The sequence below is a fragment of the Vombatus ursinus genome, unplaced genomic scaffold, assembly GCF_900497805.2.
Source record: "Vombatus ursinus unplaced genomic scaffold, bare-nosed wombat genome assembly UNPS02014180.1, whole genome shotgun sequence".
NCBI lineage: Eukaryota > Metazoa > Chordata > Mammalia > Diprotodontia > Vombatidae > Vombatus > Vombatus ursinus.
Window position 1 is genome coordinate 963731 of NW_020953958.1, and position 7611 is coordinate 971341.

Sequence of the window (7611 nt, forward strand, 5' to 3'; positions counted from 1 at the left end):
TTAAGCATTAAGGATGCAAATGATAGCAAGCTACATAGGTCCATTCAGGTCCTCCAGGAGCTCACATTTTAATAGGGGAAGGCAACACCTAAAGAGGAGTGGTGACCATCTGGAGTATTTTTGTAATGTAGATTTGAATACCAGTAGGAAAGGGAGAGGGAGTTGTGTACAGTAGCTTGACATGAAGAAGGCCAGAGAGTAGCACAGAGTCTGGGTCCAGGCAACCTATAGATGCACAAAAGACAACTGAGGGGATAAAGGAATGGTATAATTGAATAGGGACAAACACACTACTTCACCCTAATTCTACTTAGATGTTAACTCTAAACATTCTTTTCATAAGTGCAAGATATATTGAAAGTCATAGTTTTCACAATTGTGGATAAGGGAAAAATTCAAAGAAATTTAATTCTTTGTCAAGTATTTTTGCATTAAACAACTCTTATAGACATCAGGCATTCAAAATGGATGAGGAATTGACACAAATATAAGGTCAAAAGCCACTCTTCATTAGCCAAGTGGTCCAAAAACACAAATAGTTTTTTTTTAAATAAACCATCAACAAATATTTGAAATGATGTTACAAATCACTAATAATCAGCAAATTGCAAATTACCACAACCCTGAACTACTTCCTTATACTTTTTAATCTAGAAATATACTAAAGAATGGGGAAAGCATTATTGGGAGAGCTGTGAAAAAAAGAAGCATGCTAATTTATTGATGGTGGAACTACAAACTTGTTCAGCTACTCTGGAAAACAATTTGGAGTTATACAAGAAAAGTTACTGAGTTGTTCCTACACTGTGACCCAGTGATCTCCAACTGGGACTATACTCCAGGATGGTTATTAATAGCAAGAAAAGACTCATATGTACAAACATATGCTCATGTTCATAGCTACATTATTTGTGATAACAAAAAGCTGGAAATAAAATCTATGACCAATAATTGGGAAGTGGCTAAATAAAATATGATTTATAAAGATGGCAGAATATTACTGTGTCATAAAAGGGATGAATATGAAAAATTTAGAATTCTTCATTGGAAGATTTGCATGAAGTGATGACAAGCAAAGAGAACAGAGCTAAAAGAATAATAAATGTGATGAATGTAACTGTACAAATAAAAGACTGAATGGAGAGGAGACAAAACTCTAGTCAAATGGAATAGTTCATAGCATCATCCAGCCAAAGTTTAAAGGATGCATTCCTCATCTCTGACAAAAATTGCTAATTTCTCTAACTTTTATGAAGGAATGGACAATCTCAGGGAGTTTTAGGGAAAAGCATTTGTTAGACATAGCTATTGAATCAAAATGTATTAAATTGATACAATTATCTTTTTCACATTGTGACTTTGCCCATTGAAGTTTCCATATATTGTGGGCTGGCATAAGAAATTAAATGGGAATTTGGGGGGAGTTTTGCAGAAGCCATAGACAATATATGAAGGCCAACAGATGACACAGAAGAAGTTTAGAAATTAAGAAATGCATAAAATATATGTATAGTATTGTATAATATTAACATGTTATCTTTTAATGCCATAATAATTCAGAATTCTTCTCTGGTATGAAGAGAAGACCAACAATTTTTAGACAGATTTTCCAAATTACAGGGGCACCAACCTCTAACCCCTATGATGTGCAAGGGATGACTGTACATGTATTTTTTAAATGAACATATAATAGTGTGCAGAAGGAGAAGTAGAAACAGAGCACTCTGAGAGATTAAGACAGATTACTTCCAGCTTTGAGGTAGGAGGAAGGAGAATTAGGGAAGGTTTCATAGCATAGGAATGGCTAAGCCTAGAAGAAAAAAAAATCAAAAGGAAGAGGGAGGAGAGGAAAGGGTTCCAGGCAATAGAATACATGAACAAAGATGCGGAGGTGGGAAATTGTGTGATATAATCAGAATATAGTGAGGAATATATTTTGTTTGGCTGGAACATTAGATCTAGTTACGTGAAACCAGGCTGAAAAAATAATGGTAATTGACTCATATCTAAGTAATTTGGTGCCATTTCCATATACTTGCAGAGATTATGAAATTTAAATTTTTTTTTAACAATTAGTTATCCAGAAATGGAGTGGGCCACCTTGGCAGATGGTAAATTCCCCAACAGTTAGATGATGCCAAATGGAAGCTGAATGAGTGACACTTTAGAGAATGTTTCTGTTTAGATATAGATTGGGCCAGATGACTTCCAAGTTTCCTTCTGATTCTCAGATTCTGACTATCCCTCCTTACAGCAGCCTTGTTTATTACACTCTTCTGACATTAAAAAAAAAATCAGGTCTCCTCCATCACTTGTAACCTGCAGAATCTCTAACGGAGAAAGTTTTCCTGGTTTTGTACAAGAAAGATATTTTGAGCTTAGAGGCTCATATGGCAGCCATCAGGCCAGAGCACACTGGTGACTGCCTACCCCACATACACCTAAGAAAGCTCTTACTATTAGTTCTAACATTATTCTTAGGAAGTTCCCATGCCCTCCATAAATAAAGGTTATAGTTCCTATCATTACAGCATCAAAGCACACTCAACAATGAATTAACGTGTTCAACATGGCACACTGGAATTTTGTTGACAATTCCTCTGTACTTGTCTTGATTAGTCTACAATTGAAGTGTTGTGCTCCAGTCTGCTTGTCATAATTTAGAACACACATTAAAATTCTGGACAATGTCCAGAGGATGGTAACTAGGATGGTAAAAGGCCTGAATATCATGCCATATATTGGAGAAATCGAGCTTAACATTAACAGTTGAGACAAGTAAGAGTTATGATCTGATGGGGACAGTTTGAAAGGCCTGAATTTGTAGTAATGCTCCCCTCAGAAGTTTAGTTATGAAGCATATGAATGGTTCATAATAAAATTCCCCAGTTAGAGAAAGTAAACCCTTTTTAAAAGTGCCATAGAGTTGGGATCCAGAGTTGTCCTGTGTCCTCATGCTACAAATAGAAGGACACAAGGCAGGGAGCAGACAGGGTCAAACTTGCTTGTTTATAAGAAACAAGATCAATGAGTCAGATGAAGTCTTTAACAGGATAAAAGGATACATTTAGAAATGGGTGGGCAGCTAAGTGGCACAGTGGATAGAGTGCTAGACATGGAGTCAGGAAGATTCTTCTTCAGGAATTCAACTTTGGCCTCAGACACTTACTAGCTGTATGACCCTGGGCAAGTCACTTAGCCCTGTTTGCCTCAGTTCCTCATTGGTAAAATGAGCTGGAGAAGGAAATGGCAAACCACTCTAGTATCTTTGTCAAGAAAAGCACAAATGAGGTCATAAAGAGTCAGACACAACTGAATACAAACAAAAGACATGGGTGCCACTCAGTCAATAAGCATTTATTAAGTGTATATATGGGCCAGGCCTCATGTTAAGTGCTCTACAAATAGTATCTCATTTGACCCTCACAACAACTGCAGAAGGTGGATTCTATTATTATTTCCACTTTACGTTGAGGAAACTGAGGGAGAAAGCGATTAAGTTGCTTGTCCAGAGTCACACAGCTAATAAGTATCTGAGGCTAGATTAGAACTTGGGTCTCTCTGACTTCAGGCTCAGTGTTCTAGCCACTTCAACACCTTACCACTTCTCCAGTCTCCCTATTGAATCACTTATGGCCAGAATCACAAGGACAGCTTTATATATTCCCTGTTCAACCCCAATTATACTTGGTAATTCAAGCTAATTCTATTAATATTTATTAAATGTTCTTGGTGCTTAGGTATCAAGACAAAAAGATCAAATTTCTTGGTCTTCAAAGAGCTTACGTTACAACAGAAAGCTACACTATGCACACAAGTAATTAGAAAGTGTAGCTTTGATTTTGTTTGTTTTTACTGGATTTTGGATTCATTGACCTGAAAAATTCCCCATGAAGAAATTCCTTGACTAATGTAAACCAGCTTCCACTTCATTACATAGTAGGTTCTCAAGTCTTATAATCTGGCGTCCATTCTTTCCACTGTTCTCTCCAATGTCCTCAATGATCTATATACATCACCAGATCTATTGACCTCAGCCTCCTTCCCTTCTTTCCAGTATTCTTATTCTATAAACTAACCAGCTTCTCATTCTATATACTGTCTCTTCCTGCTGTCTCCTGTGCCAGCACCTTTGTCTGGTTCTTCTCCTACCTATTTGAGTGTGTCTCATCTCTTTTGTAAGTTCATCTTCTGTCTTCTAAGTGTGGGTGGGTGTCTCCCAAGGCTCTGTCACCAGTATACTTTTTCTTTGATCTCTACACTAGACTTTGTCTTTTGTTAAGTTCCTCTGTTCCCCAGGCTTCAATTATTACCTCAATTTAGATGATTCCCAAATCTATTCACCCAGCCCTACTCCTTGAGCTCCACTCCTGGGTTTCTAATTTCCTCATGTACAACTTCACCTGGATATCTTTTCTGTACTTCAAATTATAAAAACTGAAGCTTTCATCACGCCCCACCCCCAAAACAAACAAACAAATACAATCTGCTCACTTAACCTCTCCAATTCTCCAATTTTGTTTTTTGGCAGCACTCAGATTTGGTTCTGCCCTCCATCCACATACACAATTATTCCTTCCACATCATGGGGGGTTAGGGGCTGGTGACCATGCAATCTGGAAAATGTCTAAAATTTTTTGGCCCTCTCTTCATACCAGAGAAGAAGTCTGAATTATTATGGTATTAAAAGAAAAAATATGTTGATATTATACAATACTATACATATAGTTTGTGCAGTTTTGAGCTTCTAAATTTTTTTCTGTGTAATCTAATGGCCTTGGTATGTTATCTGTGGCTTCTGCAAAACTCCCCCAAAATTCCTATTAAATTTCTTATGCCGACCCTCAAGATATCAAAACTGCAATGGGGAAGTCACAATGTGGAAGGGATAACTGTACAATTACTTTCAACGTCTTCTTGAGCCTACTGTAGACCTACCTCTTGGATCTTTCCGTTCATCTCTCCTTGCACAGCCACTACACTACTTCAGGACCTAATAATCAATGATCAAAAATAATCTGTCTCCCTTCCTCCATCAGTCTTTTCCCTCTTCCAATTATCCTTCACACAGCTGCAAAAGTAACCTTCCTATTACTAAGGCCTAATCATGCTACTCCCTTCTTCAAAAATATTCCGTGGCTCCCCATTTCCAGCAGGATTTTATTTTTAAAAATGAGCTCATTATTCTGGTGCTCAAAATACTCCCTAATCTGCCTCTAATTTTCCATTCTTATTTTAGTTCAGAACACTCTTCATATACTCAACATTCTCAGGAAAATTAATTTTAATGCTGTATCATTTGATTAATAATATTAATTTGTAATGTTCCCTTCTCTGTTCAAAATTCCTAGCTTTTAGTTTTAGCTCACATAGCAAAACTGGTTCCGGAAACTAGCTGAGGAATATGGTGATACATCAGCCCATTCAGGGCCTGGTCTGGGACTCTATTTATCCCATAAACAAAACTTGGTTGGTTGATTGCCGTAAGAGGCCCAAAATGGCATCACTATGTTAGAGTCAAGTTACTGTGTGTCTGACTGTGGCTGATCTGACCAATATGAGCTCAGAAGGCTCTACCACAGGTTGGGCACAGAGAGTCCGAGTGAATATTTGGGGTGGATTCTCTAAATTTGCCCATCTTGCATTTCTTTTGAGCTACTTCAATTCTGCCTCGCTCATATAGCACAGCACCTTCTCTGATGAGGGCAGGCCATGCTGAGTGGTCCTGTGCCAGTGTCTTCCATGTCACACAATCAATTCCAAAGTTCCTAAGAGAGACCTTGAGAGTGTCCTTGTATTGCTTCTCCTGACTATCATGTGAATGCTTTCCCTGTGAGTTGGTTGTCACTTCCAAGAGCCATTTGTGTGACTTTGATCCCTTCATCAGAATTTGGAGTACCTTGGCTCATGAAGGAGAACTTAAGCCAGAGAGATCCTAATCCTGAAAGGTTTTGCTTGCCTGGATTGCTGGAGGCTGCTAAAACTCATGACCAGGCCTCCTTCCTCAGCTGATTACTCCCCCCTTGACTATGAAGTAACGGGGTGGGGGCCTGTGGGCTCTTAGCCCACCTCCTCAATATCCACCGCTTAAGACTGTCATTCACTTATGAGGGGAGGGCCTGATAATGTGCTATCAGGAAGACAGGTGGGCATTAAGATGATCCAAGACCCTGCATCTTTGTTTTCGGTAACCAAGAGAAGTCAATGACTATCAATTTATTATTGGCTTGCCTAGTGAATACATTGACTTTTAACACCTGGAAACTTTGTCACAATTTTATCTGTGACAGTTCCAGACAAAATAGACTAACTACTCTTCCCCAGTCTTATCCTTCCTTCTCGACCTCTCTGCTTCTGTACACTTTTTCCCCCATGCCTGGAATTCTCTCTACCTATCTTCCTTTCCTGTGATACTTACCTCAGATGCCGTATGTTTCACGAAGCTTTTGCTAATATAGGAATCAAAGGATCACAGATCTAGACAAAACCTAAGAGGCCACCTAACCCAACCACCTCATTTTACAAATTAGGAAACTGAGATGCAGAGAGATTAACTCACTTGCCCAGAGTCTCATAGTAACCATCAGAAGCATGCAGATCTTTTGACTTGAGAATTAGTACTTTTTCCACTGCCACACTGCCTCATATTTGTGTTGTTGTCCAGTAGTTTTAATCAGGTCTGACTCTTTGTGACTCCTCTAGGGTTTTTTTGGGATTTTCTAGCTCATTTTACAAATGGGGAGACTGAAGCCAACAGGGCAAAGCAATTTGCCCAGGGTCAAGTGTCTGAGGTCAAATTTGAACTGAGGTCTGCCACTTTAACCACTGTGCCAATCTCTTATATATCCTCAGTGAACTCTCCCTGTTTGTATCTCTCAAGTCACTCTGACCTCTCATTTGCATTTAAATATTTTTAAATTTATATTATATTTATTTATATACGTGGCTGCCTTTCTAGACTGTAAGCCCTTTGAGAGCAAGCATTATGTGATCTTTTGTCTTCATACTCCCAGTACTTCACACAGTTTATTGCATGCATTATGTGGCTAAAGAATGTTGAATTAAATTGAACTCAGTTGAACATGGAAACCAAGACATGTCAAGAGAAGAAACTCTAAATTCTTAACCACAAACCCCCAGATATGCTATTATTAGGAGTAATTTCCATTCACCAACTTTTATTATATCCTTTTATCATATTGATCCTTTTCAACAATTATGAGGTGACCTTAGACTTATAGTAGAAAGAATTCTGTATTTGGACACAGAAGGATGAGTTTTAAGTCCTGGCTCTGGCAGTTACTACTCATGTGTCCAAGTTCTCTGAGGTGACCCTGTGTTCTGGAATTGAGTCTAGATTGATTTGAAATATGATTTCCCCCCTCAGGACCATAGGGTCTCATTACTTGTTAGAAATCTTCATTCATTGGTCATTGACAGAAGGCACGATTGTCTTGCTCACAGTGTCCTACTATGGAGCGTCTTTTCTTTATGTAAGCAAACTTTTCTGAGTTTCTCTGCTCATTATTATCATAATATGGGGAGGTTGAATGAAAGAATCACTAATGTTACTTCCAGTTCTAAATCTCTGTGATTCTCTGGGTCAAGTTA